Source organism: Protopterus annectens, chromosome 1.part2 (assembly GCF_019279795.1).
Source record: "Protopterus annectens isolate FY-2018-M chromosome 1.part2, PAN1.0, whole genome shotgun sequence".
Classification (NCBI taxonomy): domain Eukaryota; kingdom Metazoa; phylum Chordata; order Ceratodontiformes; family Protopteridae; genus Protopterus; species Protopterus annectens.
In genome coordinates this window covers 551,189,585-551,211,656 of record NC_056727.1, presented here as the reverse complement: position 1 = coordinate 551,211,656, position 22,072 = coordinate 551,189,585, and the positions used below count along the sequence as shown (strand labels likewise).

The 22,072-nt window shown below is 40.9% G+C and overlaps 1 protein-coding gene across 1 annotated transcript in view; it reads left to right on the top strand.

Moving 5' to 3' along the window:
- Positions 1–22,072, top strand: part of EIF4A3 (eukaryotic translation initiation factor 4A3) — a 635,526-nt gene that overhangs the window by 107,953 nt on the left and 505,501 nt on the right. The window lies entirely within an intron of this gene.

Below are 22,072 nucleotides of genomic sequence, written 5' to 3'. Positions count from 1 at the left end.
CAGAGAAAAGCAACTTTTTACTTGGATGTCCGAGTTGAAAGAAATGTGTTTTATATTTATTAAAAGGAATAGACGACTTATTCCCATGGTTCATTTTCAGTCTCAACCTGGGAAGTGATACAAACATTTAATTAATACTTGTTATAATTAACAACAAGCAAATACATTCTTTCAGGTTGCATTGAATATAAATTCATTTTTTAAGAGTATTTAAGTTATGTAAAAAGCAAGTTCAAATATGTATACTGTACATAGCATATTAATAAAATGCATAGTTGATACAGGGTGTAATACAAGTTGTTGAAATTGTGTACAATATTTACTGTTACTGAAGTTAAACAAGAGGAGAAAAAGTGAACAGATTTGATTTTCTTGTTTACTGAGGGGGTAAAATTTCATTGAAGATGATTTTGTTTCCATAAGTGAAGCTGTCATGATGTGGGGCTGTTAATGGAGTTGGTAGTGTGTACGTGTGTCCACGTGGATGTAATTTTTTTTTTTTTTTTAAGGTGATCTCTAAACTTGGAAGGAGTTTTTCTTTAGTCTTTTTGGAAAGTAGTACTACATTTAGAGTGTGAAGCAGTCTTATTCTAGGAGTCTGAAGGGAAAGGTGAATGAAGTGACTTGGTTTTAGGTCTGGTTTAGAGGGTGAGACAATTTGCAAAAGAATAGAAAGGATTCCAGATGAGGTAGTTTATAGGTCACTGAATTTAAGACTGCTTGAGTTTGAGACTGGGAACCATTTACAGTAGTACTTGGCAGTGGTGCTCTTTTCTTGGCAAGTACAATGACTCTGCAAGTGATGTTAGAGGAGGTATGCTGAGATGCACTGTTCTTTGAGGTTGATGCTATACCCTGTTTTCTAGAGGGGAACTCCTTTTGCCAATTGCTGCTCTTGTAGGAGAAAATCATTTAAATACCCTGTTTTCTAGAGGGGAAAGCCTTTTGCCAGTTGCTGCTCTTTTTAGGAGAAAATAATTTAAGTAACTTTTATTATGTGTTACTGCAGCATGTTGTTAGCTTCCAATTCCATACTAAAGTGATTTAGAAGTTGCTGACCTAGCCAGGTTCCTAGGTATTTGCATTTCTCTGTGTGAGGAGTTTGGTCACAGGAAAGTATGATCTGAAGTTGATCTTCAACCTGTGGGTATACAGATCAGTACGGATCCAACACTGCCACATTTTCCAGCATCAGATCAGAACTTCCCCTTCCCTATCCGTAATGCCCCTGTCTCCCTCCTCCCCTTAGATCTCATTTGCTGAGCATCTAGCTGGCATCATGGTCCATTACTCCAGATTCCTGGTAAGTATTTTATCAATTTTCAGCTTTCTGGGGCTTTTTTTAAGGTTCTTGTTATCTCTAGTTTATCCCTACCCTTATGCTCAGGCGTCTGTCTTCTAAAACCTTTTTTTAAAAAAAAAGGCCTCTTTCCTTTCCATTTCCCTCTCTAATAGGTTCATAGGTTTATACTAGGCTATCTGCCCTAAGGCATTTATAAGCCTAGCCCAAATTGTTGTGGCTTACGCCACCCCTTATATGAAAAAATACTGTGCCCATTAGTTTGTGTGCCTCTGTCCAGCAGTGACACAGAGATGATTCCCGGGGTAAACCTACGATCTCCCATCCGCAGGTCAAGATTTCTCTTGAACAGAGCCAGCGAGGTGCTCTGCCTCACATGGACCAGGATTTTATTCCACAGCATAGGGAGTCTCTGAGTGATAAATCTATCCCTCCAGCACGTCCTATTTATATCCGTGCTATGGTTTAAGTCGCTTGCTCTAGTGGTTTTGGTGGATTTGGATTTTTTGAGGTGGAGCATGTCCATTAATTCCGGGTTGGACATGGCCTTGTATGTCTGGCACATGTCACCTCTGAGCAGACTGTATGCGACTGAATAGAGCTGGAGTTTCTTCAATCTGGCAGCATATGACAGATTTTGGAGTCACTTCCTCCTTTTGGTGAGGAACTTTTGGGGTCTCTCCAATTGCTGCAGATGTCAGGTGAGATACATCCCGAATGGGGCATCGTACTCTATCATTGGTCTGATAAGTGAAGAGTACAGGGGAACAATGACCTCACTAGATCTGGATGTGAATCCCTTCATGATCAGGTGGGCAATGTAGAAGGTCTTTCTAACCACTTTAGCAACGTGAGTGTCAAAAGAAAGGCCACTGTCAACCTGGGTCCCCAGGTCCCTGATAACCTCTTCTGTGCTTAGTGGATTGCCACCTATATGGTAGCTTGGGGTTAACTTGTTTTTCCTGAAGGGTATGACTATATACATTTTTTGGCGTTTAACTTCAGGCCATGGCTCTGGCACCAGCTATCTGTTTCCGTGAGTCCCTTCTGAAGGATATCCGTGTCCGATGCACTTTCCACTATGGCGCCCAGTTTGCAGTCGTCTGCAAACTTTGTCAGCCAAAGTCCTCCCATGTTGGCCTGTACTTCTGAGAAGTAGATGCCGAACAATAGGGGGCCAAGGACCGAGCCCTGTGGGACACCACTTGTGACCGGCTTGGAGTCTGACATAGCGCCAGCAACTCTAACCCTGTGGGTTCTATCCTTAAGCCAGTTTGCAACCCATCTTGTGACATATGGGTTTACATTTAAGCTGGTAAGTTTTTCTACAATACCCGAGTGGGGTATTGTGTCGAAAGCCTTTGCAAGGTCAAGGTAGGCTGTATGGACTGCCTTTCCCTCATCAATGGCCTTGGTGACTGTTTCGAAGAAGTCGACCAAGTTCAACAGGCATGATCTTCCCTTGACGAAGCCAAAGTGGGTCGGGTCCAATGTCTGCAAGTCCCCTATATCTTTGTTTATGAGCTCCATTATGATCCTCTCCATAGCTTTGCAGACTAGACTTGCTACGCTTATGCGGCGGTAATTACCAGGGTCCATAGAGGCACCGCCTTTGTGGAGTGGGACCACAGTTGCTGTACGCCACTCCTTGGGCACGTATCCTGTGGTAAGGCTGAGATTAAACAGCTGCCTTATGTGCGGGTGTAATTCCTCATTTAGCTCGTGTAGCACACAGCCGGGGACACCATCCGGTCCCATTGATGCTGTGTTTTTAGCTTTAGAGAGAGCAGCTTTCACCTGCACATTTGAGATGTCTGGGAGGCTACACTCCACTGGGATAGTTATCTCTCCTTTGGGGGGGGGGGGGTGAAGTTTGCACTGAACCTGTCTTCCAGTATGTTGGCAATGTCTGTGGGTTCAGTGATTTTTGTATCATTTTGGACTAATTCTGAGCATATCTGGGAGTTTCCACCCAGGTTCCTAACATAGCTGAAAAAGGTCTTATGATTATCCTTTGAATCCATGGCAATTTTTCTCTCAAAATTGGCCTTAGTTGATTTTGAGTGCTCGTATTTTTTTACTAATAATGATCAGGGGTGACTTCCCTTTTATGTATTTTGTTCTATCATGTAATAGCTTTCTCCTCTTATTGTAAAGTTTGTTAATGGCTGGGGTCCACCAGACTGGACGTTTGCCCTTTGTGGAAAGAGTCTTGGTTTTATTTGGGATTGCCTGATCCATGCAGTCCTGGAGGTGTTCATAGAAGGCATTTGTAAGGGCTTCCGCAGCTTGGGTTGTGGTTTCCACTGGCTCAGGGGCCTTGAAGGATACCACACCAGTCTTGAGTAGTTTGAAGTTTGCTTTAGAGAAGTTCTTCACTGTGGTCTTTTTTGTTTGGGGTGGGGCGGGATGTGGATTTCCAGTGAGATTAGTTTATGATCAGATCTCACCAATGAGAGATATACTTCCGGAGTGGAGCATTTTGTCCCCATGTTTGTGATAATGAGATCTAGTATATTTTCTCCTCTCATGGGAACAGTGACTAGCTGTTCCATGGCATTTGAATTTATGAACTCCAGGAACTGTTGGGCTAGAAAGTTAGGGCTTGAGTAATGTTCCCAGTCTATATTCGGGTAGTTGAAGCCACCCAATATGATGGTGTTTGGAGATACATTTATACCCTCCAGTGTCTTCAGGAAGGCTGTGTGGGGTTCCTGAGTTTGAGAGGGTGGCCTGTAGCATGCTACAATTTGTAGAGCAGTTTTGCCTATGGTTAGTTGCACCTGGATGGTTTCGAAGCTTATGCGTTACCACCAACCTGGAGGTGTGGGTATCCTTTATGAATATGAATACACCCCCTCCTTATGTGGTGTGGTCCGGGTTTTGGGGCCGGAACGCATGATATGAGGTAAAACCTAATAGTGCCAGGGTGCTCTCAGGAGCCTTGAACCAGGTTTCAGTTACAGCACAGACATCGATGTTCTCCATACTGAGAAGGGCCTCGAGTGCGTGCATTTTGAGATTTAGACTTCTGGCATTGAGCAGCATTACCCTCAGTTTCTTCCCATTTTTGTTTTCTAGGGTGGTAGGTTTAGAATTTGAGCCTTGCCTAAAAAAGGCACTATGGGGGTGGCAAGAGCCTTAGCCAATATCCGGAATCCCAGGGGTGACAGGTCCCTTGCGAAGCAGCATGGCTTGTCAAGCATGTCATCCCAGGCAGACAGACACTGGATCCCCTTTGAATGACACCAGGCATTAAGCCAATTGTTAAAGCTGATCATCTTGTCTCTATATTGTGGCATCATTCTTGGTGAAGGAAGGATACTGCTCAGGGTCAGGGTCATACCTGCCTGGGCTACATAATCAGAGAGCTCCTCTATGTCTCTTTTCATGTAGTCCAGGGAGGTACGTCTCAGGTAGTTCACACCAGCATGGACAATGACTGTGTCATATTTGTACTTGCCGTGGAGTGACCCGAGTGCTTGTGTTATGTGGCGGATTCTCTGAACTGCTTCTTACTGAAGTTGGTGCACCTTGTTTGCTGTGGCATAGACTGGATTCGGGCCTGCTGGATCTAGCTTTGTTTGTGTAACTTGAGCGCTAATCCAGAAATTCTCTAAAGTATTCAATTGTATTTATTACTGCTTGGTTGTAACTTGATTAAAGTGTAGCTATCATTCTAAGTCTTTTGGATTAAGCACTTGGGCTTCAGACCAGTTGTTTTACATTAGGAAGGTTTGTGGCAAGCACTGTGGTGGCAGGACAGGTAGCTTTCATCCTAAGTTGGGAACTGCTGATTGAGAGCCGTGTGTGTGTGTGTGTGTGTGTGTGTGTGTGTGTGTGTGTGTGTGTGTGTGTGTGTGTGTGTGTGTGTGTGTGTGTGTGCACTTTTCAACACCATGACTGAGACCCCCACGCCAGGGCTTTGGAAATGCACAGGGTGTGACCACAGAAGCTTCCCCCTTTTAATGGCCACACTCTGTATGTGGTTTGTCTAGAGGTTCCCTACATGGACACCACTTGTTTGATCTGCGCGGGATTCAAGCCCCACACATTGATCAACAGGAGGAATAGGTTGATCCTCAGGGGCCTCCTTTTTCCACCTTCCTTGGTGGCTCCTGCTTCTTCCACTGCTTCCTCTACCCTGGCCTCTGGGACTCAACCTCCCACTATGAGGGACAGGGATGGGGAGAAGCACAAACGCAAAGACGAGGATAGGCTCAGAAAGCAGTCCCCCAATCATGCTTCCTTGGCTGAGGCTCTGGCTAAATCTCACCCAGCTGCCAGCCAGCCCGGGCTCCCCTCTGCATTGTTCGCCCTGCTTTTCCCCTAGAGGTGGAGGTTTCTCGGTGCCAGTCCCCTTTATCTGTCTCTCCAGGCCATTCTCCATGGCTTCCTCATTCCAGTCCATCAGCAAGCCTCTCTGAAGCTGAGGTGGACAGAATGATGCAAAAATTCAGCCAGGCCCAGATCCAGATGGGAGTCTTCCTTTCCCCCTCCTCCTCTGGTGCTGAGGGTGTGCAGTCTGCCTTTATGCCCATTACTCCTTTTCTGATCCGAACTCCAGGCTTAGGAGTCCTGCGTCGAGGTGTCGACACCAGAACCTGGTACCTTGACACAGACCATTGCCCTGAGTGGTATGGCTCGGTGCCGTAGCCTCGGCGCCATATACGAGGAGGTGATGTCACTTTAGGGCTTTCAGAGTTGGCCCTTCCACTAGGAGTCTCGGGCCTGGAGGCTTGGGTCTGGCTTGCCCATCAGCGCAGAGTTACGGACCCGATCTTGGTCCCAGCTTCTGGGATTCATTCTCCTTCTGCTTTCGGCGTGGTGGAGAGGGTTCTCTCTGTTCCATCAAGACCCTTGATGCTATTGTCATCTGAGTCCATCCTGGCTCTTTCTTTCTGGTCCAGATTCCACCATCCTGCCCCCTCAGGGACAGCCTGTTGCCCGTCTGCCCCAGAGAGTTCCCCCACGGGAAAAAACAGAAGTTTCAGAGTCCTCCCTAGAGACCCCTCTCCTGAGGAGCTTCCTCGAAAACCTACATGTTGAAGGAGGCACTTGGACTCCCTGCCGGAGTCAGTCACAGAAGGCATACACTTAGAGGAAGGGGAGGGTTCCCTCAGTCACCACCAGAGGATATCTACTTTGGAGACATCATGGAAATCCTTTGCCAGCATGGAGGTGGTCTGTCCAAAAACCCAACCCTGATGAGTCGTTTCTGGATTAGTTTGGCACAGGACCCCTCTACCACCTGGGTGGTCCCCTCCCATGGATCCACTTGTGGATTTTGTTACATCTCTGGCATAGAAGGAGCCTGACACGGTAGAGCCCATTCCAGCACCTCGATAGGATTTTGAATGCGTCATCAGACGAGCAACATTGGTCTAAGGGGTCCCTGGTTGATGCCATGGTGGTAGCGGCGGCAGCCACCAAATAAGAGCTCATTCAGGAGAGCTCCACTGTTGTCTGTCCACTTGACCAAGAGTCCCGGGTCATGGACCATTTTGGGAAGTGGGTTTACACTTTAGTCAAGTTCGCAGTACATGTGCTGAACTACATGGTACATGTGATCAGACTATAGAGAGACCTGGTTAAGGAGGTCGCCGAGTCTGCCCCTGGGTCCATGTTGGCGGAGGCGCAGAAGGTGTTCTCCTCCTGTATGGCCACCCTTAATTCCATTTCTAGCATATCTTTGTGGCTCCTGTCCAATGCTACAGAAGGCGCTGCTAGAGCGGCCAGTACAGGCATTGCCATCAGGTGTCACACCTGGCTCCAGCTTTGTACATTCTCATAGCCCTGTATGATGGTTCCACTGTTTTTTGACAAGACTGTATGAGACACTGTCCAGACTGGGAAATCTTGTCTGCCGTCAGGATCCGCTTCTCAACCCATCAACAGTACTTTTCCCAGAATCAGTGAGGGGCGAAGAAGATGTGGATTTGGAAGTCTCATTGCTATTCCCAAGATGCTCAAAACTCACTGTCCCTCAGAGGAAGACATGATATGACTGATGCAGCCCTCATAGTGGGGGGGGGGGTGTCCAAGGAACCAGGAGTCTCGGGATTCTTTCCCAACAGACCCGTGCAGCAGCTTAAAGGGGTTGCCCAATTTGCTCGTTTCTGCAGGCAGTCTGGGACGTCTCTTGATACACCCAACAGCCTGGGAGTCCATTACATACTATTGTTGGTTGTTGCAAATCATATCCAGAGGATGCACAGTCCTCTTCTCTCAAATGCCAATCCCACCCAAAAACCTTCTGGATGTTCCACCTGTGCAAAGGGAGGAAGCAGCACTGGAAATTTCCAAGCTGCTCGAAAATTGAGTCATACAGCCCATCTCCCCAGACCAGTCTGGATCAAGCATCTATTCCAGAGTCTTTTTTTACTGCCAAAGAAGACAGGGGACTTGATGCCTATCCTGCATCTTTCAATCCAAAGCCTGTTGGTTGCTAATTCCAGATGGTCACTCTCTAAGCTGTTCTGCCCTTCCTGCAGAAAAATGACTGGATGTGCTCCAGTGGGCCTCTAGGATGTGTACTGTCGCATAAAATGGATAGGTGCTCTGAGGTACCTCCGCTTCTGGCTGGGAGCCAATCATTATCAGTTCAGCGCACTACCCTTTGGTCTCACCACTGCCCCTAGGGTGTTCACCAAAGTGATGGCAGTGGTGGCGACTCACCTTTGGCTGCAGGGGTTCCAGGTCTTTCCCTACCTGGACGATTGGCTGCTCTCCACCTTCTCCAGGCATCGCCTCTACCAAGCCAGGGATTTCCTTCTCTAAACTGCCCATTAGTTGAAGTCCCTAGTGCATCTGGTTCAAATTTTAGGCTTTATTGGAGCTCTGTTAGACACCATTCAGAGCAAGGTTTTTATGACTCTGGACAAACTTCAGTCCCTCAGACATGTTGTACATTGTTCAGACCCATAATCCTTCTGTGGAATCAGTTCGAGTGTTGGGGTCCATGGTGGCCACAATTGCCCTCATTCTCGCAACTCGTCTGCATATGAGGGTTCTCCAGTGGACTCTAGCAGTCCAGTGGTCCTTACTAGATCTACTGTTATCCCATCCAGTTCGTTTTCTCGAGCCTGCAGGGATTTGCTTCTCTGGTGGCTTCAATCCTTGGATTTTCTTCTGGCTTATACTTTTATCCTTCTGGCCCTGATGACCACGGATGCCTTCCTACTTGGTTGGGGGGCGTTGCAGGGAAAGGACAGTCCAAAGCACATGGTTATCCCTGGAGAACAAACTGCATATCATCATACTGTAGATGAGGGTGGTGCTGCTGGTGTTGCAAGCTCTTCATGCCCATATCCCCCTAGGGACAATTACTATCCAGACAGACAACATATTTGTAGTCTGGTACATCAACAAAAGGGGGGGACCAGGTCTTACTCCCTTTGTTGTGAAGCTGTGAGATTGTGGGAGTGGGTGATCTCCACCGACCGTTTTCTGGTAGCAAAGCACATTCCTGGGAGGTCCAACATTCTGGAGGATAGGCTCAGCAGATCTATTCTGATGCCTTCCGAGTGGTCACGGACTCCTTTATTAGCAGAACAGATATTCCTAAAATGGGGTCAGCATTACTGCAATCTCTTTGCCTTTTCTTCCAATGTGAAGTGCAGTGATTATTTCACTCTGACCCCCCCCCCCCCCCCAGGGATACTCTGGTTCATGCTTTGCCCTCCAGTCTTCTGTATGCTTATCTTCCACTTCCCCTGATCCCAAAATTGTTCAGAGAGTTTGACTGCTGGGGAGTTTAGTGATCTTCATTGCCCCCTTCTGGCCTTGCCAAATATGGTTCTCCTCTCTGTGGTTTCATGTAGTGTGTCCTCTTTGGACATTGGATCTGGTTCCGGATCTAATCTCGCATCCCTCAGGGATCCCACACCCAGAGCTAGTCCGTCTGAAGCTTACGGCTTGCCTGCTCCAGTTCCAGTGATAGCTAAGACTCCTGAGCTGTCTAATCTGTTTTAAAAAGATTTTGGTAGCCGCTCACAAATCGTCCAGTAGAAAACTTGACTCCAGTAAGTGGAAACGCTTTTTGATATGGGGGTCTCTGCATGATTTGGATCCTTTCACTGCTCCAGTTCCTGCCAGCCTGGAGTTTTTGGCAGATATTTTTCAACAGGGGGTTAGCTTTTCTATAGTTAAGGTTCAGCTGGCCGCTATCTCCAATTTTCATATAGGAGACAGTTCAGCTTCCCTAGCTTCTTCCAAGCTTTGTAAAACCTTTTTTGAAAAGTAACTTTCTACTTTGGCCTCCAATCAGGGACCCTACACCACCTTGAGATCTTACTCTAGTTCTACAGGCCTTGGCTTCTTCCTCCTTTCAGCCTGCAACTACAGTGGATTTGCAATTTCTGTCTTGGTAGACAGCTTTTCTGGTTGCTATTACTTCTGCTGAAAGAGTATTGGAGAGTTGGGCCTCATCTGTTAAGCCTTCTTATATGGTGTTCCATAAAGATAAGGTGTCTCTGCATATGAACCCTTCCTTTTTCCTGAAAGTGGCTTTGGAATCTAACATTAATCGGGTTATCAGTCTCCCTGTACTCTTCCCAAACTTTCAGAATGCGGGAGAGTATAAATTGCACTTGCATGACGTTCATAGGCAGCTGTTTTTTATCTGCATAGAACATGGTCCTTTTGCAAGGCTGATCATCTTTTTGTTTCCTTTGCTAAACCTTTCTTAGGGAAATCTGTGTCCAAGGCGACTATTGCTCATTGGATCTCTCGGTTCATGTTTCGGGCATATATAGCCAAAGGTTTGTCTTCACCAGGTCATATTAAGGAGCATTTTGCTATGTCTGTGGCTACTTCAGCAGCCTTTTGGTATAAGGTTTCATTGGATGACATTTGCTCTGCGGCTACTTGAGCATCTTCGCACACGTTTATTTTGCACTAATAAGTTGGATCTCCTGTCCAGAGGCATGGCATCCTTTGGTTCTATCATGCTCCAGAATATCCTTCCATGAGGGCCTCCAGGGTCTGTTGGTAGCTGGGGACTCTGTCCCACAGGTTGAACATCAAATGAAAACCAACAACTTGAGATAAAGAAGTTATGTACTCGCCATAGTGTTCCATCTGAGTTGTTGCTTTTCATTTGCATTCAACCATCCCTCCCTTCTTCCCCCTGCCTTTTGCGGGCTGTGTGGTGCACCAGGTGTCAGACATGGCCCTTACTTTGGCAAGCTTTTGTCTTTCCTGTAGTGCTTTCAAGGTACTAATACCAAGGTGTTAGGTTCGTGGTAAGATCAGGGTGCTGTTGTCGGCAGCAAACTATCTGAGGGGAGGAGAGAGACTGGCATTATGTGTAGGGGATGTGCTTGGAGCTCAGATCTGATGCTGGAAAATGTGGCCGTGTTGGATCCGTAGACCCACAGGTCGAAAACAAATGAAAAGCAACAACTAAGATAGAACATTATGGTGAGTTCATAACTTTTTTTTATTTCTGTGGAACAGACTGGAGTCTGTTGTGTTCAAATTAAAGTTGTCAGGAGGGTGTTTTCCTTTTGCATTTTTGGCTTCACGTTTCTTAATTGTCTGTCTTCTCCCTGATTCTGGTTTTATGAAGAAGATGGATAAGACCCTTGGATTTTGTGCTTTCGTTTATAATTCTTCCTATATTTTGCCAGGATGAGAAGCATGCAAGAGTTTTTTGCTCATGATGTAGCTTAGTTTCATTATGAACCATTTTATCTAATTGTTTTTATTCTACCTGTACTACATTCCTTCTGAAACACAACCACACCACCACGATAGAACAACAAAACAATTCCTCTACACGACAACACTATAAACAGCTCGACTGCTAAGACTTGTTAAAACCAGTAGAAGATTTTATTGCATGAAATGTTAAGCGCTTTCACTCACAAACATTGTGAGCTTCTTCAGAACAACCAATCACTCCTACATACTGTTTAAATGCATAAAAAAGGCGCCAAACTATTTGATAACAGTCCACCATTCTTAAAGAAACATGGTACCATATGAGGTAGATGTAAAATGTGACAAAGTTCACACTTATATAGACATAATATACTTGATATACTTAATAAAAAATAATAATACAAAAGTATAAAATGCAAAAATTATTGTACATATTTAATTAATTAATTATCTTCTTCTGTCCAACAGAGGTTTAATAGATATGAAATCATTTAATCCAGGGGGGATGCTAGCATCAGTAAGTAGTTGCCACCATATTACAAGCCAATGTTTTTCAAAATGCCAAAAGTGAATTTGTGTTCATTTCCATGTTTTTCCACATGCTTAAATAAAACATTTTTACTGTCCTTAGTCCTGATACTATATAGGTGGGCATATATCCTCTTCTTGAAACACCGCTCTGTCTTACCTATATAGAATCCTGGACATACCGTGCATTTAGCCAAATATATCACATATCTGGTTGGACAATTTCCTTTGACAAATCTAATCTTAGTTCTATTGATGTTATCCAAAATTAAACCTTCACTTTCATTGATAGTGTGGCATTGGTTACATTGCCCACATTTTGTGGTATGCTTAGTCCTATTCTTTGGTCCCCTATTCCTATCGCCTTGCTCTAAATATCCTTTGATGTTTTTCCCCATTTTGTACACAAAAGATGGTTTCAAACCTAATACCTCTGATTTCATCATCCACCAAAAAAATATTCCACATACTGGAAATAATCTCTTTAACATTACTGGTATATGGTCCATACTCTATTACACAAGCTCTGTTAAAACCATTTGAAATGGTTTCTTTCTTAATGTTGAATTCAACAACGGTATATATTTGACACCCCTTACCCCTAAAACATATTTCCTCACATCGTCCCTCATCTCTACCTGATAATTTCTATCTAAAAATAAACTAGTAATAAAATTTAATTCTTCAATAACAGCCTCATAATCCGATGTCATGCGAATAGCTCACACATTGCCCCTTAAAAATGTTGTATTTCATTTTTCTCGGATGATTACTGGAATATTCTAAATAAGAATTAGTATAAGTATTTTTTCTGTAAATTTTCGATTTAAACTCATTAGACCCTTCAAATACATGGGTATCCAAATATGGAACCCCAGTAGAAGAACTTGTAACTGTGAACTTCAGATACTCACTACTGGTGTTAATGTGTTCTAAAAACTGGTTGAGGCGTTCACCATCCCCTTCCCACAGAATGTAAATGTCATCCAGAAATCTGGAATAATAACTCATGTCTTTGTAAAATTCACTGTTGAAGATAGTTGAGTTCTCCCAGTCAGGCATAACCAAGTTGGCATATATTCCCCTGGTTTGCCTGAAGAGTTCCCCTTCAAAATAGATGTAATTGTGTTCAAACACAATAGACATAAGCTCTAACAATAAACAAGTGCTATCCCAGTCTAGATTACCGTACCTATAAATACTGTTTTGGAAGGCTTCCATCCCTTCTTGTTTGGGAATACTAGAGAATAAGTCAACCACATCGATCGATATATATGTCAAATTAGATTTCCAACTATTAACTGGAAAATTTTCCAAGAACTGCCAGGAATCCTTAACCATATGTTCCACTTTGTCATAAATATGTTTCAATTTAGTGTCTATAACAACACCCAAGGGAAAAGTTTTAGACCTACTGCCAGATATAATTGGTCTAAAGGGCGGATTTACCTCACTCTTGTGAGTCGTGGGTATCCCTATTAAGGTGGCAAGTTGGGGAAATTCCACTTTCATGAATTTATACAAGTCCTCTGATATTCTCCTATCAAGCAAAAACTCCTCTATGTACAAATCTATTCTTCTGTATGCGATGTTAATTTCATTTAATGACACACTCTCATAATTTCCAGAAGTATGCAAAATATCATACATTCTCGTATTATATTCAGACCTGTCAAATATCATGATACAACCACGGTACCATGTTTCTTTAAGAATGGTGGACTGTTATCAAATAGTTTGGCGCCTTTTTATGCATTTAAACAGTATGTAGGAATGATTGGTTGTTCTGAAGAAGCTCACAATGTTTGTGAGTGAAAGCGCTTAACATTTCATGCAATAAAATCTTCTATTGGTTTTAACAAGTCTCAGCAGTCGAGCTTGTTTTAGTGTTGTCGTGTAGAGGAACTGTTTTTTTTTTGTTCTGTCGTGGTGGTGTGGTTGTGTTTCAGAAGGAGTGCTACGGAGCTTTTGTTGAACTGAAACACAGTATTTTTGTTTCTGTTGTTGACCATATGGAATCTACACCACTCAGCACCAACTTGCCCTCGCCCATTAATTCTGATGAAATTAGGAGACTTCAGTCAGAAGTATCCTTATTGAGGGGCGAAGTGAGCAAGTTGCTATAATTATTTAACACTCATGACAGTCGTATGGCTCTGAATATGTTTGGTGGTCAGCCCGCAGGTGGAAGGAATCGTTTGAAATTAGTGTCTGGGAAAGACTTGCTTCAACACAACTCGCAAAATCCTAGTAGATTGAGTATGGATGGCGAGTTAGTGCGTAATAGGAGACATTCTATGGGTAATTCCTTGGTTACTTCTTCACCGGAGATACCGAATGGACAAATCATCCATAATAGGGGAGATATCGACCTACCGACGCAGTTACAAGGAAATGGACTTTTCATTCAACAACCAGTTCGATGAAGCCATTAGAACTGGTGCTAGACCAAAAAGGAAATCTAACATGCGGACTTATGGGAGTGTCAAGCGGCAACTAAAGGTACTATTACCGATGATTTTTCTAATAAGAATAATGTTAATACTTTTACGGGTGGTCATTTAAAAACATTTCTTGAGCAAAACTGTCTTTGACAGTGAGCGGAATGCTAACAAGAGTGACAATTTTGACCCTCGCAATATTAAAGGAACTTTGAAAGATCTTATATATTCTTTTGGGAAAAATCTAAATATGATCAATTCTGTCAAGTTAGATAATGCATACCTTACCAAATGTATAGATGTTCACATTGTCCCGATGGGAGTAAGGTTTTTTAAGATACCCATGGATGTCGATTTATCAATTAACACTAAAAATGAATTTACTAATTTATTTGACTCATTTGGGACACAATACATGAATTTATTGATAAAATGCAATGACGAGAAACTGTGTAAACTGATGAACGAAGTCGAACAGTTAAAATGAAATTATTATTAAGGATTTAATGTTTCCTCAATGGGAAAGATTGTATATTAAGCAGTTTGAATTAGCGGAACAGAAGACTAATAAAATATATGAGAAGAAGTGTAAGAAAATTCATAGAGATATAGAACAATACAGTAAGGGTGTGTCCTATACCTGGGGTGAGACAAAACACTTCAGGCCATCTGTACATCCCTCCAGCAGTATAGTTAGAGAATTTGATGATAGAACACATGGATATGAAAGGCAGTCATTATATAATGACAAACTGCATCCCTTGAATTCAAATTTTCCCAAGGACATGGAAGGAGGAGAATATACAGTATGGACAAAGGGGAGAAATTGGAGAAAGAAGGGGTACAGGTATTGAATATCAGTAGTATATCTAAGGTAGTTGAGGAAGAAGGAAATGAAAGTAGAATTGAGGTTGATGGCTCAATATTTAAGTATAAAAATTTTAAGATATATAACTACACACAACTTCCCATCAACAAGGTTCACTTTGATATACTATCAAAAGGAATGAAATATATACCTACAGGATGTTTTAAATTAGTTGACTGTCTTCAGGAGTTTAAACTATTTATTAGGATACTTAATTTAAGTCTTCTTTTCAAAAGCGGTGAGGAAAATGGAGGGAATGTGAATAAATTAAAGAAAAAAGCAATTTTGTCCCCATTATGCATCCTACTGTTCAGTTGTTTGATAACGTGGTCTGAAGGGAAATTTACCAGTTGCAGAACAGAAGAAATAGGAAGGTTAATACCAACTTAAATAACTTAGAGTGGCATACACTCAAGGAATTAAGTAATAACAAAGACATTAGGGTAATGAAACCCGATAAGGGTGGTGGTGGTATCGTGATATTTGACAGGTCTGAATAGAATACGAGAATGTATGATATTTTGCATACTTCTGGAAATTATGAGATAGTGTCGTTAAATGAAATTAACATCGCATACAGAAGAATAGATTTGTACATAGAGGAGTTTTTGCTTGATAGGAGAATATCAGAGGGCTTGCATAAATTCATGAAAGTGGAATTTCCCCAACTTGCCACCTTAATAGGGATACCAAAGACTCACAAGAGTGAGGTAAATCCGCCCTTTAGACCAATTTATATCTGGCAGTAGGTCTAAAACTTTTCCCTTGGGTGTTATAGACACTAAACTGAAACATATTTATGACAAAGTGGAACATATGGTTAAGGATTCCTGGCAGTTCTTGGAAAATTTTCCAGTTAATAGTTGGAAATCTAATTTGACATATATATCGATTGATGTAGTTGACTTATTCTCTAGTATTCCCAAACAAGAAGGGATGGAAGCCTTCCAAAACAGAATTTATAAGTATGGTAATCTAGACTGGGATAGCACTTGTTTATTGTTAGAGCTTATGTCTATTGTGTTAGAACACAATTACATCTATTTTGAAGGGGAACTCTTCAGGCAAACCAAGGGGGTAGCTATGGGGGCCGCCTGTGCCCCCATATATGCCAACTTTTGGTTATGCTTGATTGGGAGAACTCGACTATCTTCAACAGTGAATTTTACAAAGACATGAGTTATTATTCCAGATTTCTGGATGACATTTACATTCTGTGGGAAGGGGATGGTGAACGCCTCAACCAGTTTTTAGAACACATTAACACCAGTAGTGAGCATCTGAAGTTCACAGTTACAAGTTCTTCTACTGGGGTTCCATATTTGTATACCTATGTATTTGAAGGGTCTAATGAGTTTAAATCGAAAATTTACAGAAAAAATATTTATACTAATTCTTATTTAGAATATTCCAGTAATCATCCGAGAAAAATGAAATGCAACATTTTTAAGGGGCAATGTGTGAGAGCTATTCGCATGACATCGGATTATGAGGATGTTATTGAAGAATTAAATTTTATTACTAGTTTATTTTTAGATAGAAATTATCAGGTAGAGATGATGGATGATGTGAGGAAATATGTTTTAGGGGTAAGGGGTGTCAAATATATACCGTTGTTGGAAGCTAGGGTCAAAGGGGTGAATTCCAACATTAAGAAATAAACCATTTCAAATGGTTTTAACAGAGCTTGTGTAATAGAGTATGGACCATATACCAATAATGTTAGATTATTTCCAGTATGTGGAATATTTTTTTGGTGGATGATGAAATCAGAGGTATTAGGTTTGAAACCATCTTTTGTGTACAAAATGGGGAAAAACATCAAAGGATATTTAGAGCAAGGCGATAGGAATAGGGGACCAGAGAATAGGACTAAGCATACCACAAAATGTGGGCAATGTAACCAATGCCACACTATCAATGAAAGTGAAGGTTTAATTTTGGATAACATCAATAGAACTAAGATTAGATTTGTCAAAGGAAATTGTCCAACCAGATATGTGATGTATTTGGCTAAATGCACGGTATGTCCAGGATACTATATAGGTAAGACAGAGTGGTGTTTCAAGAAGAGGATGTATGCCCTCCTATATAGTATCAGGACTAAGGACAATAAAAATGCTTTATTTAAGCATGTGGAAAAACATGGAAATGAACACAAATTCACTTAACATTTTGGAAAACATTATCCCTGACCATATGGGGGGTGACATCAAAAATGTTTTGGCTTGTAAGGAAATATGGTGGCAACTACTTACTGATGCTAACATCCCCCCCTGGATTAAATGATTTCATATCTATTAAACCTCTGTTGGACAGAAGAAGATAATTAATTAATTAAATATGTACAATCATTTTTGCATTTTATACTTTTGTATTATTATTTTTTAAGTATATCAAGTATATTATGTCTATATATGTGTGAACTTTGTCACATTTTACATCTACCTCATATGGTACCATGTTTCTTTAAGAATGGTGGACTGTTATCAAATAGTTTGGCGCCTTTTTATGCATTTAAACAGTATGTAGGAATGATTGGTTGTTCTGAAGAAGCTCACAATGTTTGTGAGTGAAAGCGCTTAACATTTCATGCAATAAAATCTTTTATTGGTTTTAACAAGTCTCAGCAGTCGAGCTGTTTATAGTGTTGTTGTGTAGAGGAACTGTTTTGTTCTATCGTGGTGGTGTGGTTGTGTTTCAGGAGGAGTGCTACGGAGCTTTTGTTGAACTGAAACACAGTATTTTTGTTTTTATTTTTGTACCTTTACTACATTACGTTGTCTTGGAAAACCATTTGACATCTTACCACCATTTCTCTATACTCCCATCCAGATCCGCTTCATATTGATACGGGTATGTACATTGACTCATTACATCCGAGTGATGCTTCCAGGTGCATCTGCAGTTAACTCCTACTGATGCCTCTGGGCACCAAATATTGCTTGTTCATATTTGCGTTAAGAATTCCAAAACCATTTTATGTAGAAGGTTTTAAAAAAAATCATCTTAAAGCTTACACAACGGCAAACTCAACTGCATTATTATTTGACCTCTGTCTAGTGCAGATAAGTAGATGTTTTTATGAGACTCATTTTTAATAGATATAATTTTCACATTTTTCTAAATATCTCCACAACCAAGTAAAACAAACAGAACTCCTTAGCCTTATATGAAAGCTCTCAGCTAGATGAATAAAACACTGCTACCAGTATGTGTGTGACTTGTTGATTGCTGAGATATTGTAAGCTGTTTACAAAATATTACAAATGTAATAGTTACTGTGTTTACTATGACTTAAAAAATTGGTTTAAGACTTAGAACACAAAGAATACTACCACTATAAAAATAGTTTGTGCTGAACAGTTTGCCATTTACACTTGTATCATAACCCCAGTGGTTCCAGAGATATGAGTATTTGTTTGAAATGGAGGACATAATTTGATTTTGTCAAAAGGCGTAAGCTCCGCCCATTGGAAGTTACATTGCAAACTTCCAGAGCTCCATTGGAGTGGATGAGTTAACTTTTTCGTAATGCTTTTTTTTATTGATGTAGTGTCATGTATGTTTATGAAGGAATCATGTTTACTACCATATCACTTCTTTTAATGAGAATTGGTAAACATATTCCTGATCTTATAGTAACCAGTCTACCCAGAGCTGCTTTGTGCATTTCCTTGGTGCAGATTGCTATTGGATTGACTGGTTTTATCTAGATTTGATCTTGCTGCCAATCCCAAAGATATTAGAGCTGGACTAAAACAAAACTTCCGTCTTTATGCTTTGAAAGGGTATTCACTGCTAATATTTTAATAAAGACAGGGTTGCATTCCTAGTGACAGGATCCATTATTTCATGAGAACCCTTTGGTTCTTCCAACAGGATATGCATGACTGTGAACTCTTGTAGCTTGACCTGAGTCACTCCACCCAGAAGGGCATGCATGCTTGCAGAGAAAACAGATTGGAGCTTGCTATGCTTGTGTCAGATGCAAAGAAGAGAATCTTATTGTTACCTAGAATTATGCCGCAATACAAAGAGAAGGTAATTGGCATTGACATCAGGCTGAGTATCTAGTGTCATTTGGGGGGGGGGGCTTCTACTGTGTGTGTGTGTGTGTGTGTGTGTGTGTGTGTGTGTGTGTGTGTGTGTGTGTGCATATATATATATATATATATATATATATATATATATATATATATATATATATATATATATACATTATATATATATATATATATGTGTATATATATATATATATATATATATATGTGTATATATATATATATATATATATATATGTATATATGTGTGTGTATATATATGTATGTGTATATATATATATATATATATATATATATATATATATATATATATGTATTAGTTTGAGACAAATTGATTGGCAGCCCATAATGCTTATCCACGGGTGTTATGAACCTTTGCTCCACAGATTCTGCATATTTTGCCAAAGCACTTGCTGCACCTCTAGTGCCTACTACAGGCTAAGTCCACCTTCTGGACTTGCCAGCATAAAAAGCTTGCAGTGAATGCCAGTCCAGACCACTTTTTTCACTCTTTGTTTCAAGTGCTTTCTTTGTAATTTTAGCCTGTTTTCCACAACATGACTACTAATGGGGTTTGATGTATCAACGGGATCTTGTTCTCTCCAACCCTTTGTTTCCTATAATGCTTTGTATGACTCATGCCAGATATAAGGTAGTAACTGTGAATTCCATGCCATTGACATATAATGGGATTTGTGTTAGTCACAGTTATCTTTACCTTCTGTAAAAGTACTGCTTCTTTTCCATCTCTAATCACCCTCATTTATGTTTGGCTCAGACCTTGTTTTGCACTATGCTTAGAAGTTATCCAGCTACAGCCAGAAAAGTAGCTAAATTGTAAGCCTTTGTTCAGGGTTTTCTTTTTGTAGTTTGAGGAATTTGCAATCCCCCCACACACACACACACACACACACACACACACACACACACACACACACACTACTGCACTGAGACACCCTTGCAGAATCAATTCCTCTTGGACTACAAAAGAAAACACTGAACAAAGACCTGCAATTTAGTTACTTTTCTGGCAAAGAGCATAAACCAAGTGGTCCCAATCAGAACTAGATATATTGGGAATATAAAAAGAAGCCATCTTGGTGAAATGCCAACATTAATAAACTAAAGGGTATAATAAAATAAAAGATAATTAAGGTGTGTAAGTTAATTTGTCCATGTTAAATTCTATATCAAAAAACAGCAACGATCTGAAAGTTGCCATAAGGAAGAGGAAAGTAGAGCATATATAAAAATTTTGTATCCAAAATGAAAGTTAAGCATAAACCCATTACGTACATCAGACAATTTAAAAATAACAAGTACAGTTCTGTGAATAAATTGATAACTTTATTACCCACATGACCCTAAAGATGTTCTTGACATACTTGCAGATCAATGATTTGTTTCTGGTCTGAAGTTGGAACTTGATTTATGTTCCTCTAAATTGGGTCCATACTTCTCCCAAGGTTAGTAGGATGCATGTTGTAACTGCACTGTACAGCTGAAGGTACCACCTATATTTGCTTAGTGTGCCATGCACCTGGTAGTCTGTCAACCGCACCAACACTCCTCCTCTGAACTCCTTCAAAACTTTTTCAAGTTGACCCATAGCCATAGGGATTTTCCTGAGGTATGGAAATCTATTGCTTGTTATGCCACTCTATAAAGGGTGACTAGCTCAGACTGCAGGAATTGTAGCCCTGTTTAAAGCGGTTTGTTTTTTTTTTTTTAATTGGATATTAAAATAAACAAAGCAAGCAAACAAATTATTGCTCCTTACAAGTCCTTGTAGCCAAAGAAGGCTTTCTGGTTCTAGTTTCCTTTACGTGTGTCACACAAGTCACATTGACTTTGCTTCTGTGACCGTCATCAACTTCCCCATCTGCAGTACAGGTTCCAGCTGTATTGATTGCCTGCTGACTGCATCCTTCCTTAGCAGTCTGCTGCTCCAGATCCATGTATTTCGCCCCATGTTATGACATTATCAAGTTCAGCATCAGTCATTCATCCTACAGGCAAGAATTTCATCAAGTAAACCTCCTGACTCTGCAGTAGTGATATATCCATACAGTCACTTGATTCTCACTAACTACATACTCCTGTTCCTGTTATCCCCCCATCCTTCTGTCTCCATAAAGAGTAGCTCTTCATTAGTACAGTGATGAGATGTAGAAAAAAAATATATAAAAAAAGTAATCTCATTCAGTATTGCATACCTAGTTTCCTTGGAGTCCTTGACATACTGGCCATAGTCAGTACGAGTAGATTTTTTTCTGGACTGTCCTAAAATTAGATTGTGCCCAGTGGGAGTAATTCAGTCAACAAACTAAATTTAAAGAGGTAATTTCCTAAGGGTCAGGGGTGTTAGTGGGGTATAGGAATCCTGGAGTACCAAATATGGAGTTTTGTATTAATTTCAAGTGATTAAAAACCCAAACAAGTTTCAGTTGTCTGTAGTGCGTAGTTTTTGCCATGTGATTGTAATGAGATCAGCATAGATAAACATTTTTAGATGAGATAACGGTCTTCTCCTTCTTGTGTAGATCAGTTAAATGAATGCAGTCTGGCAGAGAAGAAATGAACCAAGACTGTGCCTGAAAACATGCGCAAACACAACACCTTAATTTATTTTTTTAATTAAGAAACCTTTTTATTGAATAGGCAATCGTAATTTATATAAATAAAGCCAAACACTATTGATGTTTTAATGTTTGTAACTGAAAATGTATCACCTATAATCTTCTAGACGGTCATTCAGTCAGACATTATATAGCCTCTTCAATTCCTGCCTTCCCTTAAACCTCATTCCTCCACCAAAACATGCATGTGTTGTTCCCGCATTTCCCATTTTTTGTGTAATTTGCTCCTACCCTTTTCTAAAGAACCCACTTCCATTTTTTTCTCTGCTATATTCAGTACTTCTGATACAGATGGTTTAGGCATTGATTTCCATTTTTTGGTAATTTCTTTTAACAGCTTCTGTGCTAGATTCTATTAAAAACTTTACCTGTGCTGGTCTTTCACTTGGGATCTCCCTTTTCATTTCTCTTTGCCTTCCCTATCAAGAACTGATAAGGTATAGGCAGTCTGTAGCCTGCAATCCAAATGAATTCTTGTCCTCTTCCCATTCTATTACCATTTCCTCACTATTTGCTCCCAATACCTTTGTTCCTTTGCCATTTTTCTCCATTAAATTCCAGCCTCC